The sequence below is a fragment of the Bubalus kerabau genome, chromosome 4 (assembly GCF_029407905.1).
Source record: "Bubalus kerabau isolate K-KA32 ecotype Philippines breed swamp buffalo chromosome 4, PCC_UOA_SB_1v2, whole genome shotgun sequence".
NCBI lineage: Eukaryota > Metazoa > Chordata > Mammalia > Artiodactyla > Bovidae > Bubalus > Bubalus kerabau.
The window spans coordinates 34,154,741-34,180,179 of NC_073627.1; the positions used below are offsets into that span (position 1 = coordinate 34,154,741).

Below are 25,439 nucleotides of genomic sequence, written 5' to 3' on the forward strand. Positions count from 1 at the left end.
AGTTTCATCATTAAACAAAAAATTAACAAATTAACTACGCTCTCAACTTAATATGTTAGAAAATAAAATTTGGAAGGCAAGATAAAAGGATTCACAGATAAAAGCAGCAATTAATGAATTTACAAATCATAAAAAGTACAAATAATAAAGAAGTCAGATACCTAATTCTATGCAAAAATAATCAATAAAACTGGTACATTTCATCAACAACAAAAATATATATGCAAACCAATGAGAAAGAGGATAAAACATGACAATGTGCATATATAAATGTAAAGCTATAATATAAAATATGAAGATTAAAATTCATGAGAGTGATACACTTGAAAACTGAGTCAATAAATTGGATGGGCTATTTAATTGTTTAAATTTTAATTTAAAAAAGAAAACAAAACACAACTCAAACAGGCTTATTGACTAATGAATTTTTTCCAACTTTGTTCCCCCTTAAATGAGGCTTTGAAACTTGAACAAAGGTCTCATACCTATGCTATTCAAATTATTCTCACAATAGAAAAAAGGAGGTTAGTATCCCTGAGCATCTGACTAGTACTGTATGACAACGGACTGGCAATACAATGCGTTAAGATGCTTTTACTCGGACAACCAAGACTCCAAAACCTGACACTATCAGGTACGCATAAGAAAATCGGGAACCAAATCCCATACACATAAATGCAAAGATTCCCAAGAAAATACTTCTTAGTTGCCTCTCCATGTAGCAGCCAGAAGGGATCCTTTTAAAGCATAAATAAGACCATGTCTCTTCCTTGCCATGGATTCGCCATGAGCTTCCCAACTCTATTAGAATAAACTCCTGGGCCCTTTCGCTGGCCCTTCATAAAGGAATGTGATGTCCTCTCTGACCTCATGCTCTTCCCCTCTCCCCATGCTCCCACCATCCAGAATTCCTTAATGTTCCCTGAACCCAACTGAAATCCATTCCCAGGCCTCTTTGAGTCAAGGTAAACTTCATGAGGGCACGAACTTTTTGCAAATAGCCTCCATGATGGAGACCACTAGCTGTCCATCACAACCCACCCTCCCCGTGCTTCACAGGAGGAGACCTCCAGCCTGACACATAGTGGGAAGATGCACTCCATCCTTCAGCCTCCCTTGCCAGTAGGTATGGCTATACAGCCATGATTTCACCTAAGGAAGGTGACAAGTGACCACGTGCCACTTCTGGTCAGAAGCCTGAAAGGTGGTGGACCTGCCTCCTCTCCCTTATGATCCCCTTCGTACACCCTGGACCACTGATGCCTGAGCCCCGCTTTGGCAATGCAGACGAAAACAATATGCCTGAGTAAGCCAAAGAACAAATGCCCTTTCCTGACCTTTCTGTACCAGATCTGGAAATGGGTACAGGAACTCCAAAGCCAAGACAAACCACAGGAACCTCTGCAGGGGAAGAATCGTAGAAGAGAAAGAAGCACTGTTTGTAAAGCGAATTCAGGACGTCATCGTGCAAATCCAAGACAGAGCAGATACGTGTGTTGTGAGCATGCATACTCCCAGATTTAATGAAAAACGAATGTTATTGACAAACTGCTCTGTAAATTATTGACATTGCTTGAGGGCACAACCACTTAACAGAAGCCAGTGATCACTCATGAGGGGGTAAAAATCTAACATGAGGAGTTATCACATCCAGGAAATGTAGAAGGACCGAAGATGGGGGACGTTAGGGAACGACTCTACCTGGGCACACAGCTGTTGTCCTGCCTCTGAAGAAGAAACACAACAGACAGACCAGTTATAAATGGAATCCAGGCAGAAAATATACAGGGTCAGGGTGAGACACAACCCAATGAATCAATTCAAGTTATTGCAGAAAGCAACTTGCAATTGGATCCAGCTAGCATCTTCTTTTCTCTAAAGGATGAAAGCCAGTAATGTATAGTCTGCAATCAAACGCTTGCTTTAAGGATGCTCCTGTGGATGACTTGGCTTCACCACCGGCATGACCCATCTCTGGGAGTTTAATATCCAGTGAAAGTATGAAATGGGTATCCTGCATCTTTACTGAACTCGTCTGTCACGGTGCCATGAGCTCCCACTCCGAAAGGTTGTCTCCTCTTTACATAACGAACATTCTCTTTACAGCCTTTGCCTCCAATGTAGCCACCAGGCAGGGAGAGGATCCCTGGTGGATACTTACCGAACACAACTCCAGGGCTGGCTGCAGCCTGAGCCCTGGGCAAAGATCAGCTGTGAGATCGCAGAGTTTCTTTATTAAAGAACAAATCACGCTGGACAAACCTGATTGCTTTTCGGATCAGCTTGTGAAATGAGGGGGCTTAGCGAACATGGGCACGCAAGGTATCTGGGGTGTTCAGCGCATTATGTAGTGAAACACTCTGGAAATGAGACTTGGGCAGCCTGTGATGGTTGGCCTTAGGTATGAGTGAGAGAGAGCCCACGGTGCCCTTGGGTGTCAAAAGGAGAAAAGCCTGCTTCTGCCATGTTCAGGAAATGGCATTTTGCTACAATGGGTGTGCCTGCGAGCTGAGAGCAGGTGCCATGCATAGCAGGCATCTGTGTGTTTGTGGGGAGAGGTCACATCAATGGAATTCCAGCAGACCTGTCTCTCTAGCTGTGCCCTTTCCTCCAGCACCTCTGCGCTCTGCCATCATCTTGTACAGGAATTGGGAAAAGCCACAACCTTGGCTAAAATTCAGAGCAGACAATTCTTCCTTCCGGACTTCAGGTTTCTCCTCTGTAAACTTGAGGCTGGACCAGGCTTTCTGAGACTTGCTCTAACCCCACCTTTCATGATAAAAAAACTTAAGAACCTGAGTGTGTTCCTCTCACATGCCAAGGTGGGCTCTCAACACGACAGCTCAGACATCGAACTCTGCTGCATTATCTGAAGGCACCAGGGAAAAAACCTGCCTTTTTCCAAGGACACTCCTTTTATTTGCTCACTGATAATAAAATGTTTAAGAGTTATTTTACCTTAAACATGCTCATCTGCTGAAGGAGAAGAAGGACTAGGTTTCTAAGAGTCCCGCAACCTTCTCCGAGGAACAATTTTGACTATTCCATATGCCTCCCCCACACTATTTTTCTTCAGAGCCTTACCATTATGAGGGGTTATATTGAGAATATGCATCTTTGTTCGCCTTCTCAAGGCCAGGTAAATTTCATGAGGACACAGATGCTTTGCAAATGGCCTGTGTGATGGAGAACACAGGCCTCCATCACAGACTAGCTGTCCCTTACAATCCATCCTTCTCAGCTTCCACGAGAGGAGACCTGCAGATCCACCCACAGGTGGGAAGATACACTGCACCCCCCAGCATCCCTTGCCATTAGATGTGGACATGTACCCGTGAACTCACTATGGAAGGTGACAAGATAACCATGTGCCACTTCTAGTCCAAAAAAAAAATACTGAAAAACAGTCCCCTGCCTCCTCCATTCATCCATTCATTCCCCGAGGACCAGAGCACAGAGGGCTGTGACCCGCTTCGATCACAGAGAAGATGCTCTAGGCTTAGCGAATGGCAGAGCCTCTGCCGCCCCCACACTTGGACTGTTACAGAAGAGAGAAGGAAACTTCCATTCGGGGATGCATTTTGGGGTCTGTTAAAGCAGCTGACTGTGTCATCCTAAGGGGGTTCCACCAGCTGATCCCAGTTTGCTGTGCCTATGTCTGTGAGGCGACTTAGACTTTGCCACCTGCTCCTACGTCAGGGGCTCCCCAGCATAACTTCTTTTTGTTTGGGGTTGATTTAGCTTTGTTCTTTCTCTTCCTGTGCAATGCCTATTGATCTCAGAAATCTATTTACAGTCACAGAAATCTTGGTTTCCTTACCTGGAACTCCAGGAGCCCCGGAGGCTCCACCAGTTAGTATGTGGTACTTATATGAATATGAATTCATGGTTAATAGGGCTGTACAGAGATTCTTAGAACAGCTAGTGTTACTGAATGCTGGCCACATGCTAAGCGCTTGATAAACGCTTGCATACATAATGCAAACAGAGCTCTTTGGAGCTCCGTTTTCCATAGGAGGAAATGAGACACAAAAGATTCAAGGACTAGCCCAAGGGTACACCCCTGGCAAGTGTTATGGTTAACCAGGGACAAGATGTGAGGCATGGGGAAACCCCTCAAAAGCCCCCAGAACCGCCAGCCAAGGAGACACCTCCGTGCTGTCCGTGGAAACACGTGGTCTGAGAACGTCCCTGACTGGCCACTGTTCCTGGTGCCATTTGGTCTTCAAGGTGTTGGTCCCCCAGCAGCCAAGCAGGATGGACAGACCCTCTTGCTCGTAGCCAGGAGCAGGGGTGGCAGGTCCCAGGTCCGAGCTCCCCTGCACTCAGCCTGGAGTGCCCCAGAAGGTTCCTGGAGTCACCATGTTCTCTGCTGTGCTCCACACCTCACCGGCCTCTTTCCTCTGCATCATGACTGAAGCACAGCCCTGAGGAGCAGGACTGAGCTGGGCTGTGTCTTCGCTCAGGGCCTTATTCTCCTCCTCTGATACCTCCATCCTCTGCCATCTAGCATGCCCTACTCACTTCCTCTCCAATCAGCTCAAAACACCTCTGAAAATCCATCCTCATCTCCCCAGCATGTGCATGCCCCTCGCCTCCTCTGCCCTCTCCCCCAGAACACCCCAGGGACAGGCTCCCCGAGCACCATCCACCCCACCTCACAAAACCCCAAGGTGGAGGTCGGTGGGGGGAGGGGGCGGTGCTGCTGGGCCTCCCTCCGACTGCAGGCATCAGGCTCTGATCTGTAAGAGGAAAAGTAGGTCTTGCACAAAAGGCATCAGACGCCACGGGGTTTCCACCAGACCCTCGCCTTTGTCTCACCTCCTTCTGGCTCCCCTGACGTCACCTACCCCCCCCCCGGCCCCCGCCACCACAACCAGCTTTCAACCAGCTCTGGGCACTGCCATCTCCTGAGGCCCTACCCTAGGGGCAGGACCACATCTGCAGAACAACGAGGCCTCTGGGCAAATCCCTACGAGGCTGAAACCCACAGCCAAGGGGTCAGTCACCAATCAGGTTTCTGCGTCCCTCTCAAGACCCCACTCCTCCCAGGAAAAAGACACCTACCCAGTGCAAGAGGGGGTGGCGTTGCCAAGGGAGGGCTCCATCCCCAAGGGGGCATCTGACTGCTGAAAGCCCTCCATTCTCCTTTCTAGAAACAAGAGGTCTGAGGAATTCGTTACCTGGGCACTTACGGGAAGCCCTTCCTAGGCCCGGGCTCTGCTTCTGTGTCCACTTCCCTCTCTAGGAAACCCAACTGAATGTGACAGACGAGAGAGCTTGTCACCCCAACACTTCCCATCCCCACTTCTGTCTCAGAGACTGGGGGCTCAACCCAGCACACTCCTCTGAGGGGAGCCCCACCCACCAGCTCTGCGTCCAGCCCTCAGCTTTGCAGGCATTTGAGGAAACAGGAAGGTCGTCTCGGGAGGATGGAAGGTCATCGTGGATTTGACCATGACCCTCCTTGCCCCCTGAGTCCCGGAGACTATGAACACAGGCTCGGCCTCCAGGTATGGCCCTATGGGGCTCCCACAGATGGAGTTTTCTGACTGCCTTCTCTTGGGATGAGATGAAAGCACACTCATACACACCCACACACATAATCATACATCGTCACAGTCACACACGCACGTACAACTGCACAATTATGTGCACACACAATAACACACATGATTATACACACCCACGCCACACACACAGTCACACACACTCATAATCACACAAGCGTGTAGGCAGATCACAGCAATGTACTGAGACGGGGGCTGGCTCAGCATCTCAGCCGGACGCCCTTTCCCTGGAAGCCCCTGGACCCATGCAGAGCCCCCTGATGCAGCCCACCTTGCTGAGAAATGACAGAGCCTCCAGTCTTCGACTAAACTCCAGCAGAACTTCCGGAAAGTTCCTGTTCCCACCAAGAAACCTATAATGCCAAACCTCTCCCTGGATCCAGCTCTGCTTTACCCCTCCCCCACTGTTTCTATGGCAACCTCCAGCCCCGGGGTACTGCGGCTGCTCTGACCCCTGGGGGCTGCTTCTATCTATAAAACGCGGGTTAGGAGCCAGGTATACACGTTCTAGGACCAGCTCTAGGACCCCAGAGCTGCCATGAGTGTTGGAAGCCAAAGAGGACTTGGACCTGCCCAGATGTTCTGGAGACCGTCAACCCACTCAGGCTAGCACCCCTGTATCTGTTTCTCTCTCTCTCTTTCTCTCAATCTCCTTACAAAAGCACATGCCTGGCAAAGAAACGCCCGCCTGTTCCAGGCACTTCTGAGTACAGAGACAGATGCACAGGTGCTCATGCGGAAGAGTTTGCAGAGCAAAGATCTGGGCATCCTGGGATGTGGGTTCTGCCACTTGCTGGCTGCTGGCCTCTGGGCAAATTCCTCATCTGTAAAAAAATTAGGGGTTTACACAGGATAAACTTGGGAAGTGCCTCCTCCTAACATAACACTCTGTGATCTGTTTCACTCTCTGCAACTTCTTAAATTTGGCTGGCAGGAAACCGAGCCTGACAAAAATGGGAATTCTTCCAGAAAACTCCAACCAGAGTCTTCAGGTTCAGCACGAAGCCTCCAAAGCCAGGTGCAGGCAATGGGCTGGGGGATGCCTTACAGCTCACAGCCTTCCCTGTGGGACATTTTTCCTTGAAAATGCTGCACTTGCATTTCCATCCTTTCTATGTGCATGACCTTGACCTGGGGGCCCACAAGGATGCATCTAGACTCCAGGAACCTTCCTGGGGGGCCCAAGAAGGTTGGAAGTCCCTCACTGGGAGGCACTGAAGCCTATGAAGACACAGCAAATGTGAGATGTGTCTGGAAGCCACCCCTGGCTGGATGAGGCAGGAAGGAGGGAGCCACTGTGAGAGCAGACTGAGGGTGCTATTAGGAGGAGAGAGGATAATTCATGCCTGGTGTGACCCAAGGGTGGCAAGCCGCCACTGCAGTCCTTGCGCCAGTACCCCTGCAAAAGAGTGAATTAAGGAGATGCTGACCCCAAGGCCTGCAATCATTTCCATCAGGATAGGAGACCATGGCAAAGCAGAGGGGCCCCCAAAGAAGTGGGAATTGGAAAGACAAGTAAGGGTCAATGGAGCATCCTCTCTTACTGAGATGGGATTTTCTACCCAGCTGGGGAAAACAGTGCGCTGGGCAGTGTGTGCTCCGTGGTCCTGGAGGATACAGTGCATCCTGAGTGGGACTGCACAGCATCCCTTTTGGAACCCAACATTCACAGCTTGACTCCAGCTCCCACAGGCTGGAGGGTTACAGGCTGCAGAGGAAGAAGAGCTCTAGGGATGGTTCCCCTGTCCATTTTTAGGGTCTGATGTGGGGCTCATAGGAAGAGAACCCAGCACCAGCAGGGAGGCTCTGATACCCAGAAACATGAAGGCCGAAGCGGAGGCTGGGGACAGATTTCCAGGAGGCTCTGCTGGGGACTTCCTTTGGCTTCAGGCCTCGCAAATACCCTTTAAAACTGTCTCCCCTGCCTGATACCGAAGGCTGTTTGTTTTCTCTTCTGGGTGAACATGTTGTGATTCTCCCTTTCCTCCTCAGGCAGGGCTCAGCAATTACAGTATGTTCTCGAAGCAAGGGCAGATGGCCGGGGAGGGTGGAGCCACGTTCTCCCCGTGGCTTCCTCCTCCTTCCCCCATGCCCCAAGTTCTGAAATCACCAGCGAGCATTTCAGGGAGAGCTGCGATTCCTGGCCAGCACGCCTGGAAATCAGGATAAGAAGACTGCTTTTCCTACAACCATCTCTTCTTCCAAAGTTCACGTTCACACCCACAGCTGGTGAGTTGACAACAAACGGCCTCTGAGCCTGCAGAAGGAGGAATCCTCTCCCAAGAAGAGCTCTCAGTCTGGCTACAAGGAACTCTAACTCTCACTGGAAACAGACATCTCAGATGTCAGATCCAGATGAGATCAAAGCTGAGAAGGCATAAAGGTTCCACCATGAGTGAAAATTCAGATCAATGGATGGTGTTGAAAACAGTGTTGAGGAGGATTCTGAGGGTGCGTTTGGATACTGAGGGAAAGAAAGCTGCAGTCAACTGCTGACGCTTTATGGGTAAAAGAGTGGTGGCGCATGTGCTACGTGTTAGCCCTTTCTAAATGGGTCCCTGGGGCAAGGACCACTCTGGTTAGAATCCCCTGTCTTGGGCTTTTGTGGTGGGCAGAACAATAGCCCCCAAAACGTCCACCTCCTAAACCCTAACCCTGTGGATATGCCACTTTACAGGCAAAAGGAACTTTGCAGATGGGATGAAGGTAAGGATCTTGAGATGAGATTATTCTGGGCTACATGGGTGGTCCGATATGATCACAGCATCCTTATAAGAGGGAAGCAGGAGGTTCAGAATCAGAGAGAGGAGGTGATCAGATGGCAAAAGTAGAAACTGCAGTGATGCACTCTGAAGGGGGAAGAAGAGGCCACAAGCCAAGGAGAGCAGGCAGCCTCTCGAAGCTGGAAAAGGCAAGGGAGAGGATTCTCTTCCAAGAGCCTATAGAAGAACCAGATCTGCCAACATCCTGACTTTAACCAAGTAAAACTTATTTTGGATTCCTAGCCTCCAGAACTGTAAAAGAACACATTTAAGTTGCTTGAAGTCACTGAGTCTGTAGTAATTTGTTAGAATCCCAATAAAAAAATTTCCCTGGTGCCTCAGACAGTAAAGAACCTGCCTACAATGCAGGATACCTGGGTTCGATCCCTGGGTCAGGAAGATTCCCTGGAGAAGGAAATGGCAACCCACTCCAGTGTTCTTGCCTAGGAAATTCCATGAACAGACGAGCCCGGCGGGCTATAGTCCATGAGGCCACAAAGAGTCGGACGCTTCTGAGCGACTTTCGCTTACTCGCTCATAGTATGTTACTTATTCTCCTGTCTCAGACCCTTCTTTGGAAAAACGGGAATAATTCTGGTACCCACCTCAGATGGGGCTGTCGAGACAATAAAATGCAACGGGATGGATGTAAAGCGTTTAGAAGAGCCTCTAGCACTCAGCAATTCTCAGCAAACATTAGCTGTGATTATTCTGGTCCAACTGCTTTATTTTACAGAAGACAACATTAAAATCGAGGAATATGAGGTACGAAAGGTCCCACCAACACAATGAGGCATTGTGGTCATTTCTGGTTGGTTACTACTGAGTGGCACTCTTATTTACAACTGTGGACATGGGGCCAGAGAAGATGCAACTCTCCTAGGTCATAGAAGGACCGAAGGACATGTGCCACATTTACTCGGATTTTCCACCATCCCCGGACAGATCAACTGCCCTAGGACAGCTGCCTTCGATAGGAGAAGGTAGGTTCCCTCCTCCCGCTCCAGCCTGGAACTGGGCTCCGTGCCCCTGAGCTGCCTGCCAGCAGTGAACCTGACACATCGTTTACCCACCAGGAGCCATTTGTCAGTGTTCGCAGTTCTCGCTGAGCCTCCCCCCAGACATCCACCCAGCCCTAGGCTCCTAACTCAAAGCCAGAATCTGTACCCCAACGTTCACCATTCAAACACCCCACTGCACCACCTCCTAGCAAATCCTCTGCTTTAGTCTCTCTAGGTCCCTGGGACAAACCCCACTGCTTTCTCCCCAGCCATCACCCCCTTGCCCGAGGTGTCTCTGCCTGCTGGCCCAGCCTGGATTTCACCATCCATCACCATAAAACCTGCATTTCAAAGCATCATGGGTGGAGCATTCTGATGATGATCAAATCTATCTCCTTCTCCCTACCTAAGCCCCACAGCTGAACATCCCCCGAGTCAGCTGCACAATTGGGTTTACTGGTTTCACTTTAAACTCATGTGCACAGAGCTCCAAGGGGCACTCACGTCTTGCCAAGCGACCCCTCTCGGTAGGTTTTCCTCTCTAGGAGTAGACCTCCCCACCCCTCTGTCTCCAGGCTAGAGGCGGTACACGCAGCACTTAGCTGTCCTCTTCTCTACTTGCTCAATAGTCTCCTCCAAAGAATCAACGCCATCACTCCCATTCCTCCACAGGTGCAGAAAAGTCATATTTGTATCTCAATGCAGGCTGCTCTGAGCACTACAGACCGTGACCCGACCGTGACCCAACCGTGAACAGCACAGCTCCGCTGGAATGTCTCAAATAGAACCATCCAAAATGGTCTCAGTGGAAATGCTGTCTCCTGAGACGGGCTGTTCTGGGCTGAATTGTGTCTCTCCTATCCCTCCCCCCAATTCATAATGCTTCCTGGGTGGCTCAGTGGTCAAGAACTCGCCTGCAATGCAGGAGCCACGGGAGACTCAGGTTTGATCTCTGGGTTGGAAAGATCCCCTAGAAGAGGAAAAGGCAACCTACTCCAGTATTCTTGCCTGGAGAATCCCATGGACAGAGGAGCCTGGCAGGCTATAGTCCCTGGGGTCGCAAAGAGTCAGACACGACTGAAGCAGCTTAGCACACTTCATATATTGAAAGCCTAACACCCTGTACCTCAGAATGTGACCGAGAAATAAGGTCATTAAAGACTTGAGTAAATTAAAATGAAGTCCTTAGGGTGGGCCCTCATCCAAATGACTGGTGACCTTATAAGAAGAGGAAATTTAGACACCAGACAACCATCACACAGCTTCCCTGGTGGCTCACACGGTAAAGAATCTGCCTGCAATGCAGGAGATGTAAGAGAAACAGGATCAATTCCTGGGTAGGAAAGATCCCTGGAGAAGGAAATGGCAGTCCATTCCAGTCTTCTTGCCTGGAGAATTCCATAGACAAAGGGGTCTGGCGGGCTACACACTATGGGGTCACAAAGAGTCAGACAATACTGAGAGTGCATGCGTGTGAGCATCACACACAGGGAAGGCCAGGTGAAGGCACAGGGAGAAAATGACCATACACAAGCCAAGGAGAGGAGCCTCAGAAGAAACCGACCCTGCTGCACCTTGATCTTGAACATCAGCTGTCGGAACCGTGAGAAAATTAATTTCCATTTTTAAAAAAATTATTTACTTATTTATTTGGCTGTGCTGGGTCTTAGCTGCAGCATGTGGGATCTAGTTCCCTGACCAGGGATCAAACCCAGGCCCCCTGCATTGGGAGCTTGGAGTCTTAGCCACTGGACCATCAGGAAAGTCCCAGTTTCTGTTCTGTAAGCCACGTGGTCTGGACTATTTTGCTATGGCAATTCTGGCAAACTTATATGGAGGCCCTCCCTGAGCACCCAGCCTAAGAAGCCACTAGTAACTTTCTAGCATGTCTTTTTACTCTAGTTATGTGCACAGGTATCACTCTGGTCACTTCCTGGCTTGCGTATTTATTCTCTCTCCCCTCATTAAAATATAAATCGGTAAGAGCAGGGCTCTGGTCACCACTGACTCGCATTGCCTACCACTGTGCACCGCACATGGAAGTCCCATAATAAGTATCTACCGGATGAATGAATACAGGACTTCACACTCTCATTTATTCTAAATAAAGCTGAAGAAGGAAGAGGAAGGGAGGAAGTGAAGGGGAGGCACCAGGAGAATAAAAATAAGCTGGATATCTTCCAAATCACTGGAGAATAAAAGAGGCAAAAATAGGGAAAGAACTGAAGGCAAACAGTTAGGAAGGAATTTTAAAAATGGAAAGCAAACAAATTTAAAAATACAAGAACTAAGTATATTGGTTATCAAATGAATGCGCATAGGCTTAACACCCCTGTCATAATAAAAAGCTTTTCACATAGAGACACAAAACAAAATCTTATGATAAGCTGCATAAAAGAGATGTACCTAAAATAAAGTTATATGAAAAGATTAAGAGGGACGAGTGAAGACATATAAGGAAAATGAAAACAAGCAAAGAGACAGGGCTGGCAATAGTAATGTTATGGAGGGTGGAATTCAAGGCAAAGAACAGCAGAGATAAGAGAGGGTATAATCCACTGCCAATACGTAAGTCCAATGAACCCTTATGTACCAGACATGAAATATATTTTTTAAAAATATGATATATTTAAAATACCATAAGTATAGGTTAAGTTATAAAAAATGCCAATATTTAACTGTCTTAATCTATTAAAACCAGAAATTTCACATAATACAAGAAGCAACAAAACAGTCACAGCAGAAGTGAATATATCTCTACCAACTTTAATCAAACGAATAGAAATAAATAAGGATAGATTTTAATAACATAAAATTAATGATTAATATATATAAAACTGAATAATATATATATAACTGAATCACTTTGCTGTATACCTGAAACATTGTAAATCAACTATACTTAATAAAGAATGAATTTTAAAATATTAAAAAAGGAAACTAGAAACCAGACTAATTTTAAACGGATAACATACTTTTGGCCAGATTGGTTTTATATGCCAAGAATGAAGACTATATCAACACTAATACATCATCATATTAACAAATCAGAGAAAAAATAAGCAATTAAATAAATGTTTCCAGAAAGGCAACAAAATCAACATCCATTCTTAATTTTAAAATCAATCTTAATGAAAGGAAATTAAGATATACCTCTTTTCATGATAAAAAGTATAATAATAAATATAATAAAAACATCTGTTAAATGTTTACTATTTGAAAGGTTCCATATTAAATGTTTACAATATTTAAAAAAATTTTCAGTTGAGATCGATTACAAACCAAGGGCCACCATCAAGCAGAAATTAACCATGAATAGAGCCATTTCCACTCAAGTTAGAAGGGATGCCAACCACCCTAGTCATCCTTTAGCCTTATTTTGGGGCGCTAGCCGGAGTAGTAGTTACACACGAAATAGAAGCAAAAGGTGAGACAGCTTCCCTGGTGGTCCGCTGGTTAGGATTCTGCGTGGCAATGCAGGGGACACCAGTTCAATCCCACAGCGTGTGGCTCAGCTAGAGTCCAGAAGCCACAGCTACTGAGCCCAGATGCCCTTGAGCCCATACTCCACAAGAGAAGCCACTGCACTGTGACCAGCGAGCAGCCCACGCTCTCTACACCTAGCGAAAGCTCTCAAGCAGCAATGAAGACCCAGAGTGGTCAAAAATAAAAATAAATAGATAAAACTTTTTAAAAAGAAAGAAAAATTAAGAATATTTAAAAGAAAGAGTCAAAATACCAGATGATGTGAATACAGATCTAGAAAATCCAAGAAGACTAATTGGGGGAAAAAAAAAAAAAATCACTGAAACGAATAAGAAATTTCAGTCAGGTTGACAATTACCGAATAAATGTATAGTATTTATTCTGTAATTTATACCAGCAATAATTAGTTGGAGGATCAGGGAGAAAAAGAAAGAGGAGAAGGAAAGAAGTAAAAGCAATCCTATTCACCATTATGGAAAATTATATAAAATATATGGTCTTTTAAAAGAAGCGTGGGCAATGCAGATGAATAAAACTTACTATATTTCCTGAAGGACGTGAAATGGTTGTTCTTGGACAGGAATTCTTGGTATTATAATACAAATTAATCTTTAAAATCTATTATAAAAATGCAATCAAAAATAAAAACTAGTTCTATTGCATTTTCATTTTTACAAAATAATTCTAAAGTTTATACAGAAGAATTAGAAAAACTTCAAGAACCATTAGACAGTCTCCTGTACTCTTCACCAGTTGAGTGAATGATTATTACGAACTAGAAGGAAATTTGACATTTTAAAATAAAAGACTTTAAAAACCTCCACAGCCTTTGACTCAGGAAGGACGCTTGTAGCAATTTATCCTAAGAAAATAATTAGAAAGCTATTAAAAAATCAAAGTTATTCACTGCAGCATTATTTGTAATAGTGAAAACAAGAAGACTATCATCTGTGGTCAACACCAAGGTACCAGGTAGATAAATGATGCTGTAGCTTTATGGAAAGGGTCTATGCAGGTACAGAAGGAGATGTCCTAAATGGCTAGGTATTTGGTGATATTAAGACAGTACTGCTAATGTCTTTACATGAGGTAATGGTATTGCCGAACCCTTCTTAAGACTCCTTTTCTTTTAGACACTCAGTCCTAAATATTCACAGATGAAATAATTTTACATCTAGCATTTGCTTCATAATAATCTGATTAACAGTGGTTTTATGTGTGTGTGCATGTGTGTTGGGGTGGACGGTAGTCAAGAAGCTAGGGATGAATGGGATTGGTGGTGAGTTGACAATTTTTAGAGCTAGGTGACGGTACAGGGGGTCCATTGTATATATGGTTCTCTATAGTCAGTGCTCTGTATTTGCAGGTTCTGCATCTTTGGATTCAACCAACCACAGACTGAAAGAGCTTTTTTAAATTCCAAAGGCAAAACATGAATTTGCCCTGTGTGGGTACCTATTTATATAGCATTTACACTGTATTCGGTATTAAAACTAACCTAGAGATGATTTAAAGTGTACAAGAGGATGTGTATAGGTTGTGCAAAAAAATACTACGCTGTTTTATAAAAGAGACTTGAGTATACTCAGATTTTGATCTTTGAAGGGGTCCTAGAATCAGTCCCCAGATACCATGGGATGGTTATGCTTTTACATATGTTTGAAATTTTCCATAGCAAAAAAAAAAAAGCTGTTAAAAATTATATTCTTCCTGCATACTTATTAATATGTAAAGATATTTATGATATATGGTGAAATGAAAATAACAGGTTTTGAAACACTGTAGAGTCTCATTTTAAAATTTCAGATATATATGCAAATAAAGACCAAAATATAAATCGGTGACTAGGAGTAAGATTATTTTTTCTTTTATTCACTGCATTTTCACATTTTTCTATAATGAAAATGTTTTACTTGAGTAATAAAAACTATTAAAGTAAAAGAAAAGAGAAAAATTCAACAGCAGCCATATCTATCAAGAGCACAGAATAGTCATGTCTGGCAGCTGAGGTTCCTGCACTCTCATATCAATAAACAATAGCCAAAATATTTATACTAGGCATTCAGGCTATCATCTCTTCTTTTCCATCATTCTAATAAGCACTTTCAAATTCTTTCTCCAGGATCCTGCTTGCAGTGGTATGTGCCGTGTTCTACATTCTGAGAAGTTCCCAAATTCATGTCACCAAAGTGAGTGAACTATGAAATTCTGGACACAACGTCCTAGGGTCCTATGGGATCTGAATAGACACTTTACCTTGTGAAAGAGCCTGTCCCTGGACTGGGTTCTGGTTCCTTTGAAGGGAAACTGATGCGAGTCTTCACTTTCATGGAAGAAAAGCCTTCTCTGCCTCATCAGTAGTCTTTCCCACTGACGGATACGATTTTACCTGGAGATTTCCCAACAACATCCAGACACAGGACTGTGATAAAGGGCAGGATGACTGGAGTGCTAACTAGAGATAAAAGCCAAAAGCCGTTGAGGAGTGGGAGGAGATAATGTGGATGAAGGGAGGAGTTGAATTCTAGAAGGCTTCCCAGAGGAAGTGGCATTTCAAGTAAGGCTTAGGAGAAGACAAGGATTCTACAGGTGGCTGAGAAGTACAGAATCTACCTTCCAGTGCAGGAGACACAGAAGACATGGTTTGATCCCTGGGTAGGGAAGACCGCCCTGGAGGAGGGCATGGCAACCCACTCTAGGATTCTTGCCTGGGAAATCCCATGGACAGAGGAAGCTGGTGGGCTGCAGTCCATGGGGTTGCAAAGAGTTGGACACAACTGAGAAAACATACAAAAAAAAGGATTCTACCGATGGTCAAGTGGGAGAAGGGCTGTCCAAGCACAGGGAAAAAGCGCAGATCTGTGTAAGCTCAGGATACTGGAATGTGTACCTTTTGTGCCTGTTCCTGAATCTTCAGTACAGAAGGATGCACACTTGTGCCTTGTCCCCTCGGCAGTGACAAGGCCTGGGCTGCGAAGCGTGGGGTGGGGGTGTGTGGTGAGGGGCGTGGTGAGAGGTGACCACCAGGGACCTCCCTTATTTGAGGTGCACTTGTTCCCACTGAGGCTTTGAGAGGCACAGCTCAAGATCAAGGATGCATCTCCCACCTACAGCCTCACCTCAACTTGACAAAGATACACACTCGGTCGCGGTGTACCACCCTCTCTTTCATTCCAGTTGTCACTGCAGCCGCCAGCTTCGACAAGCCACCGAAGGGCCACTTTCCAGCCGCCCTCATCTCCATCTTGGCCACAGTTTTTTAAAATAGTAACAACAGACCCATGAAAGCCTGGGCCTGTGGGCTGCATGCACCCTGCAAAGGAAAGGGAGGTTCTTGGTCCATTGCCGTGTTGCTCTGTTGAGCTCTCATTAAATGTGTATTTATCAACCTGAATTAATTCCCCACCTAAAGCCCCTGAGCGGCCAGTTGGAGTCATTTTTCAAAAAGCGTCCACATCATTATTTCAGACAAAGGAATGATCCCCCTCTTTCCTTGTTAAGATACATGCTTCTCCAACTGCAAAGGAAGAGCTGCTCTTCTCAGGGCATAGAGGGTGTGGCAGTGGGGGGGACATAGAGCATTGCCCCCTTGCCCCTGAATAGAGTTATTTGCAACAGGCTGAAGGGAAGGGAGAAAATGGCAGCAACTCATGGAAACATCATGCCACTGCCTCCCAGCCTCGGGATGCGGAGTCTGGCCCCGTCTGTCTGGCACACCAAATGGGATGTGCAAACCTCATCCCACCTCAGACTTCCAACAACGCATCCAAAGTTCCTTAGATCAAACTGTAATGAACAGATGCCTTAGCCACAGCGCCTTCTCTGTGAAGATTTACAGGTGCCTGTGTATGTGGGACTGTGTGTGAATCTGTGAAACCTGAAACCTGGGCAATATTTTCCAGGATATTCTTCCCTGTCGATTTCATGTTGGCAAAATGCTACATGCATTTGCAAAATTGGAGGAGGAAATGGCACCCCACTCCAGTATTCTTGCCTGGAGAATCCCACGGATCCAGGAGCCTGGCAGGCTACAGTCCACGGGGTCACAAAAAGTCAGATGTGACTGAGCTACTGAGCAAGAGTCTGCAAAATGGCACCAAGTCCAGTGTCCTGAGGTGAGCGGCAGGCCACTGAACCAGGTGAGTCAACCCAGGGCAGCATCTGCTCAGAGCCGTGCCAACTGTGGTCAACAGAAGCAGAGGTGGGGCAGTGGGACAGAGCCCTGGACGAGAAGGACCAGGACTAACACATCATTCAGTTTGCGGGGTCTCAGTTTCCTCTCTTGAAGGATGCAGGTGATGGTATTCTATCTCATGACCTTTGTTGAGTTTAACTGGAACCACGTCAGTGAAACTGTAAAGTGCGATAGAAGAATAATACAGCAGTCATTAAAAAAAAAAAATACTGCAGTCATAAAAAAAATGAATTTCAATAAACGTCTAAATTATTTTATTGCAGAGAGATTTGTTAAAGTGAGCACAGAACCAGAAGCCACTCCTCAAAGAGGGGGTCCCTTTTGAGCCTGTAAGAAGAAGGAAGGAAGTATACCCAAAAGATAGGGCAGATACTGGGACTTAGCCACTCAGTAGTCAATTTGCCTCTCTCCTTTGTAACGAAACACACATTATTTAGGGCAGCAATATGCACAGCTAAATAACCATCACTGGTGTTGCCCTTCCCCCTTTTTGGAATGTAAATATAAAGGCTAATGCTGTGGCAGCCATCTTGCAATCATGAGGTCATAACCATAAGGTGAAGCAAAAAAATGGGAAGGGGAAGATGGGAAACCTCTGGTTCTTAGGAGGCATTGCTGCACAGCTGAACCAACTCCAGAAAAGGCCTACCACTGGACTTCTGACTACGAAGAAAATCGACCTTTATCGTTTCAGCTGCAGTTGGTGAGTTTTCTGTTACCTGAAGCTGAACGTCATCTCTAAAGATACAAATGCCTTTGCCCACTCTTTACTAGGTAAGAGTGCGTATATTTGAATGTGTGTGTATGTGTTGTTGTTGTTCTGAGGTGATGAAATGGAAGTCAGAGTTTTCTAATGGAAGATTTTCTGTGCAGAAGCACAAGAATTTCTGAGTGAAGAAAGCCTAGGAGAACTAAAGAGAACAGGGGAATAGCCACCCACCAAGAAACCCATAAAGCCAAAACTGCAAACCTCACATAAAGTTCAGGCTATAGAATTCTATAGATTATTTTCCACTATGCTTCCCCAAGAGCAATAGAAATATGAGATAAGTCTCCCCACAGTGAAGGACAAAATTGGAATTTTCTTATTAGCCACAAGAGTTTTATACTATTGAAATCCAAAATGGCACCTTGCTGCCATTATACAACCCTTCCTTGTTCCAACAGAATGTAAGTGTTGAGCAGCTGCATTATTATATGACATCTTTGCATGCAACAAATGGTCTGAGTTCCCCAAGTGTGCTGCTAGGGTTACATGCCTTGTGCAGTACCCGCTGACACCATTTGAAAGTGACTAGCTTCTTTTCCTTAATTCAGATTCCAAAGAACAATAAGCATGTGCCTGAGTTTATCCAGCATGAGGCTTCCGACTTACTTGGTTTTAATCCTGTTATAGACAAATAAGTGGTTGAGCTGTAATCAGGGTGGGATGGAGAAGGAGAAATAACAACAGACCGTGAATCAGAAGACCTGAGTTCAATTTTGGGCTTTAATATGTATAGGCTGTGTGACGACAGACACATTAACTAAACCTTCTGAATCTCAGACAGGATCACCTGTCAGATGAAAAGAGTTACTTCTTCCTCAAAAGATTGACAAGATGATTAACTGATATGTATATACTTATAACTATACATACTTACTTATATGTTTGCTTTTGAAGACTGCTATATGAATGCAATGAATTTTATTACATATATTGTCTAAAAGGACAGTAAGTAACAGCTAACATTTTTGTGGGGACACCTTACAGAGTTCAATAACTCTGAGAAGTAGAAAGCTTTATAAAATGAAAAATTTGGAGATCTGGTTGGGAAAAACACCCCAGATCTTTGGCTTCAAATTCAATGATTTTTGCACACCAATTAGACTGTCCTGGAGCAAATCACATATAAACAGCAGGACTGCTTTTTAATGAAAATGTGTGTTGAGCTCTCCATTCTATAAGCTTGTAGAATGTGGCTCTGGGGAAAACCAAAGCAAATGTCTAAATTCCAGTTTGTAGACTTGGAGTCTGAGTCAGACAGCATCTCCTTGCCATGGGGCTCGGCCGGTGCCTCTCGGCTTGCGGGGTGGGGAGATGCTCAACCATTTCTGGCGCTAGGTCACAATGGAAAACGTGCAGGGTGATGGGACATCAGTAAGACTGCATCTAATCCAAACTATCTGTCCTCTTCCTCTTTCCCCCTTCTACTTTCTACCTCAGTGAGTCACTTCTAGAACTCTACTTTGATGTTCAAAGTCTTGGTAAAAGGAGAACAAGAGAATCCAAAGAACACATCAGCATAAGCTGATTACAGAATCAAGGGGGCAGGGGGAGACCTGCAGAGGCCAGTTGGCTGAATTTGGGGGAGTGTTATGAGAAAGGAGAGTGCTGGGGGAAGCAGCTTCTGACGATACACAAGGAATTAAGAGTAAGAAAGATAAAAGTTTTTAAATTATCTTAATTTTTACAATTTGTTGTATGCCACAATCGTTTCATAGATCCCTTTTTCTTCCAAAAGACCGATTAAAGATTCTAATTACTTTTTAATTATGTTTAGGTATTTGACTGTTGCCTCTTTCCATGTTAACACCATGTCAAGACAGCTGGCTGGTCACTCTGGCTTTTTATGAATTCTATTTTGAGGATGTTCTGGGATCAGTCACTTGAACCAAGTTTTAAAACATCTTTTAGCCATGCCTGGGTGTTTCAAAAAGAAATAATTATCCTATATCTATTAAAGAAATTGAACTTTTAATTTAAAATCTTCCTATAAAAAGTAAACAAACCCCAGACTCAGATAACCTCATAAGGGGATTTTACAAAAATTTTTCCATAAAATCAAGGAGGGAAAACTTCCCAATACATTCTATGAGATGAGAATTAACACTGGAACCAAACCAAAATGACAAAGAAATAAAACTACAGATCAATATCTTTGATGAGCAATGACACAAAATGTTCTTAATCAAATTTCAGCAAATCAAATTCAATAATATAAAAAAATGATAAGAAATCATGATGATCAAGTAGGATTTATGCCAGGAATGCAAGGTTTTTTGAACATCGAAAAACCAATCAATGTAATTCACCATATTAACAAAGAAAAAAGCCATATATGATCACCTCAACAGATACAGAAAAAGATACAGAAATAAACACAAACCAATATCCATTCCTGATTTTAAAAAAACTCTCTACAACCTAGCAATTATAGGAAATTTTCTCAACTTGATAAAGGGCATCTTTGAAAAATGTAGCACACACATCACCATGTAAAAGGTTGAATTTTTTTCTCCTTAAGATCAAGAACAAAGTTTTACTACTTTCATTCAAAATTGCAAAAGGGGTCCTAGCCAGTGCAATAAGGCAAGAAAAGAAATAAAATGTATCTAATAAAAGAGAAGTAAAACTATATTGTAGGTGATATAATTATGTAGCAAATCCTACAGAGTCTATGAAAAAACTAATAAAACTAACAGGGGAATTTGCAAGTTCGCAGGGTACAAGAGCATTAGATAAAAGTCGATAGCATTTTTATATAGTAGCCACAAACAATCAAAAATAGAAACAGCCAGCTGTTTTAGAATGTGAGTTTAAATGTGATAGACACCACTATCATTATGGTGTTCCCTTCAGGCATTGCCCTTGGAAAAATACTGGCGTTCAAGGCCTCCACATTCTGTTTCCAACCTTCTTATCTAATCTGTTTTCTTACTATCCATCCCAGTATGAGCATGGCAGGCCTAATCTCTGTCCCACGAAGCCCACTCTTTTCACCCTGATAAGAACCTTTCCTTAATCCACCCCAAGGGATTACCTTGGGCGATCCCTCCCCAGGTTTTAGACCATCCAGGTCTTACCCACCCTTCAAGGACATAGTATCCACCACCTTCACACTGCCTCCTTAGACCATTTCAGTCTTTGGCACAGGGCCTGGTATGCAGTAGGCACTCACTAAAGCCTAAGAGTAGCAATGAACTTGCAGCCTGCTCCTTTTTCTATGAATGCCCCTACACGACTTATGCGTACCCCTCAACACAGGCTGGTTTGTATGCTGTATTTCAATCTCTCTCTCCATAGGCCTAAGGGCAGCACCTTATTCCTAAGGATGGCAAGTGAACATTTCTTTAATCATAGTTTTGTGCAGATTTTAAACTCTCATACTGCTATGTAACTCTTCATGGGTACACATCTTATTTACTTAGACTGTATGTTCTCCCTGGGCACAGTACACCATCATTCATTCCACAATGCCTGGAATCAGGTCAGGACTCAATTAATAATAGACGACTAAGTGTGATTAATGAATCTCTCGATATACCTGGAGTGCATTTCAATCATAGCAAGCAATCATACATCCCAGAGCAAGTTTCCCCCCCTAAAAAAACAAAAACCTGCAAGGCGCTTACGCAAATCTTTACACAGCAACAACATAAACAAAATTGTTACCAAGGCTGGCATCTTCAGTGGCTCCTACTTAAGAACATTTACATAGAAGAACATCTCACTCCTTCTTAGAGAACGACGAGGTTTAGCGTGCTCAGCCAGCCCTTCTGACTCATGTGAGCCCACCGGCCTGAGGCTGCTGACCAGCCTCAGGCAAACCTTCACAGCTCTGAAGGTCATCATGAGCTTCCTTCGCAGGGAAATCTAAGGAGCCAGGTGTTTGCCCAACAGCCCTGGGAGCATGATCCTGCTAATGAAAACTGAAAATACAGGTCACTGGCCTGGCCCCGTCTCTCTCTCTGTCCTGTGACGTTCTTGGTCTCTGTGACCTTAGGGCTGTGAATGAAACCTACTAGGAGGGCTGGACACAATGTTCGCCCAGGAGGGTTGGGAGAGCCTGTCTTTACAAGCTCTTGGAACCACTCGGGGTGCTGCACAGCCGCGTCCAAGCTGTGTGATCTTGGGCGAGTTAGTCAGCCTTTCTGAGCTTCAACCCTGTCATCTGTAGGTGACGAGAATCCTATCACTGACTTCCAAGGATTCCTATCATACTGCTGCTTAGGAACGTGGGTTCACGTGACCCAAACCACAGAGCTGCCTGCTCTGAAAGTCGTGGAAGGAAAAGTCTAACATTATTATGCGACACTGATCCAAACTCCAACACTGACTCGATGGATGTGAGTCTGAGTGAACTCCGGGAGTTGGTGATGGACAGGGAAGCCTGGCGTGCTGCGATTCATGGGGTCGTGAAGAGTCGGACACGACTGAGCGACTGAACTGAACTGAACTGATCCAAACTCCATACCAATAACGCCAATGCTCTCCCACGATTTCTCACCAACCATCATGCCTGGACTGTGCTAGTGGCCTTATATTCATTGCCTCTTATCTCCACAAGGATCATGTTAGTGGCTTGGTCATGTCCGACTCTGCGACCCCACGGACTGTAGCCCGCCAAGGTCCTCTGTCCATGAAATTCCCCGGCAAGAACACTGGAGTGGGTTGTCATTTCCTCCTCCAGGGATCTTCCCAACCCAGGGATCAAACCTGGGTCTCCTGCATCACAGGTAGATTCTTTACCATGTGAGCCACTAGGGCATGCACACAAAGATCATTCCAGGAGATATTCTCATAGACAGAAAAGCAAACAGAGGTCCAGAGAGGTTAAGCCACATCTCTGCTCAAGGTCACAGAGCTCACCCACACTTCCCACTACAGGTATATGCTTCTCTGGTTGCCCTGGAGCTGAGACCATGACCTGATAGAGCTCTGCTACCCCTGACCTCACACCCACATCCTTTCCAAAGGGTTACAGGAAGTGTCTTCGCAGCAGCACCAGAAGGAGGAGTCAAGCTGGGGACCCAAACTGCTCCCTCTAGGAAGGGCTCCATAGCAAGCCTAAGACTCTGCCGCTTATAGTTTCTTTCCTTGGGACACACAGGACTGTTCCTCTTACCACCTCCCTGTAAAACGACCCCAAACTGTGCCCCAGGTTCCCCATCCCAGAGCCACTTGGACCGCAGTGTCTTCTGTAGCCCTGGCCGTCCACCTCCACCTGCTGCCCCGCCCCACCCTGCCTCCTCCAAGGCCCCACTTCCTTTCATCTAATTCTTATGGGGAAAGAAATGCCACATTTATTAAAGTGAAGGCTTATCTATTTCATCACAGATCTAAGCTGCAGTGATAAATCCCTAAGCTAAGCACACACAAAGGGAAATACAAAGCTTGAATACAGATCAGAATCGAGAAGCCAGGGAGAGGGGGGTAAGGGTGGGCTCAGACCCAGCTGCTGGCTACCTCCCTCTCCCACTCAGGGGTCTCCATCTCGAAGACACTGCTCCTGCCTCATCTCACGGGGAGGTGGCTGGGCCAGAGCAATGGCCACATCAATACACTTTTCTAGATAGTTCTGGCAAAGCCTCCACAAACATTCTGTTTAGGAAGAATCAGCTTTGTTGCATCTGGTAAAACTCCTGAATCATCTAAATTGATTTCTGTCTCTTCATTCAGCAGGCACAGGCTAGGATTCAGGGTGCAGGAGAGCCCAGCGTTCCTGGCAGTGAAAGTGCGGGGGCCCCAAGGTGAACAGGACACTGCCTTGGACCACAAGGAGCTCACACAGCTGGGGACACAGAGGTGGGGACACTCCACAGAGGTTGCCTGGAATGTGTTGGCTTTGCTATCAGGGTAAAGTTCTGGATTCCTAATCAGAGTCCAAGTAAGGAAACGCAACCCCTTCAGAGCTTTGAGACACTTCTACAGGGGTGCCCAGTGGCTTCACTTGCCCTGTGCACTCACAGTCCACTAATTGTTGATACTATGGAAGCAGGGATGGTAGCCACGGTGATTAACTGCCCCTAACAGCTTTTTATACCGATGGTTTGTGGAAGAAAGCATCACACAGCTCCAGGTGCCATCCAAGCCATGCAATGACTCTGATCACTAGTTGTCCCCTCACAAACCATTCTTTAGTAAAAGAATTGCCATATTTTAACTGATCACCTGGCCACCCAAAATAAAGACTACATTGGCTACCGTGATGTAAGTGGGAATGGTATGGCAACTTCAAGCAAGCATCCTCAAAAAAATGCAACATGATCTTCTTGGCCTTTACTTCCTCCTGATGCCTGGAATGCAGGCATGATGATGAGCTGCAGCAGCCATCTTGAGCTATGATGTGGAAGCCACATGCTTAGAAAGCCAGAGCAATCAGATGAAAGAAGCTCCCTTATAACATAAAGCCAAATCATAACTGAACTGATTTCTTTTATAGGAGAATATTGCTTTTGTATCAGAACTGTTATTTCAGGTATTCTGCAGGTATACAATCACAATTGCTGCCTCCTGTCTAGTGTATTAAGTAAGAAAATTCATTGTGTCATTTATTCAAGAAATAGCTATTGAATGACTGCTAAGGACCAAGATACGTACACCATGAATACAGTAAGCACAGCAGACATGCCCCTGTCCTAGAGGCACTTAAGGTCAGGGTCATTCCTGATGCTGCTTAGTTACGATGAGATAAAGTGTTAGTCACTCAGTTGTGTCCAACTCTTTGCGACCCCCTGTCAGGCTGCTCTGTCCATGGGATTCTCCAGGCAAGAATACTGAAGTGGGCTGCCATTTCTTCTCCAGGGGATCTTCCCAACCCAGGGATTTAACCTGGGTCTTTCGCATTGCAGGCAGATACTTGACCATCTGAGCCACCAGGAATGGTGAGATAAATCTAGGGCTAAGTTCAGGTCTAGATTCCTGGGAGAAGAAAGTCTGTATATGGATGTATATCTATATATACTCTATGGAGTGTGTGAGAGTGTGTGTGTATATGACAGAGAGAAAGAAAGCCAAATTCTCTGACTTCCCTTATAACCGCTGTGGCAACATCCACTGGAGAACCCAGCCAGCTCAGCTCAGCTCATCTGCCAACACTCAGGTCCTTCCTATCTTTCCTTTAGGTAAGAGCTCTCAGCTCTTCATTCCAGGTCCTTGCAGGAAGAAAGCCTGGCTTACTGCAGCTAGCCATTCTCATTTGCTCTGGCCAAAATCTTTGAAGTCATCTACGACTCTTGCCTTCCCCGCCTACCTTCCATACCATCCTTTGGCAATGCTCTCATTTCTACTTTCAAATACATCACACACCCTCCTGGATCCTAGTATCGCAAGGCAGCGGAATTGCATAAATCTAGTAGTTGTTTCATGGCGACACAGGAGAACATCCTTGAATTTAGAAGATCCAGGGATAGAAGCACAGTGGGGAATGAAGAATCATGATATATCTGCAACTTACTCTCACAGGGTTCAGTTCTGAGGCTGCTGCTGCTGACGGTGACGCTGACGGTGATCCTGACAACGGTGGGAATGATGGTGGAGGGTGAGGATGACGGTGATGATGGAGGTGATGATGATGATGGTGATGATGGTGAAGATGAGAAGAGGAGGAGGAGGAAAGACAGAGAGGCAGATGTCAACAACTGCTGAAGAGCATACAGGTGC

At 45.4% G+C, this 25,439-nt stretch overlaps 1 protein-coding gene across 4 annotated transcripts in view; it reads right to left on the minus strand.

The window, feature by feature from the left end:
- Positions 1 to 25,439, minus strand: part of SHISA6 (shisa family member 6) — a 256,966-nt gene that overhangs the window by 193,035 nt on the left and 38,492 nt on the right. The window contains exon 2 of one of the 4 annotated variants that reach the window (XR_008713046.1): positions 25,234 to 25,289. The exons of the other annotated variants lie outside the window; for them this stretch is intronic. The gene's annotated coding sequence lies outside the window, so the exon portion shown is untranslated. The remainder of the gene's footprint in view (positions 1 to 25,233; positions 25,290 to 25,439) is intronic. 4 annotated transcript variants of the gene reach the window in all.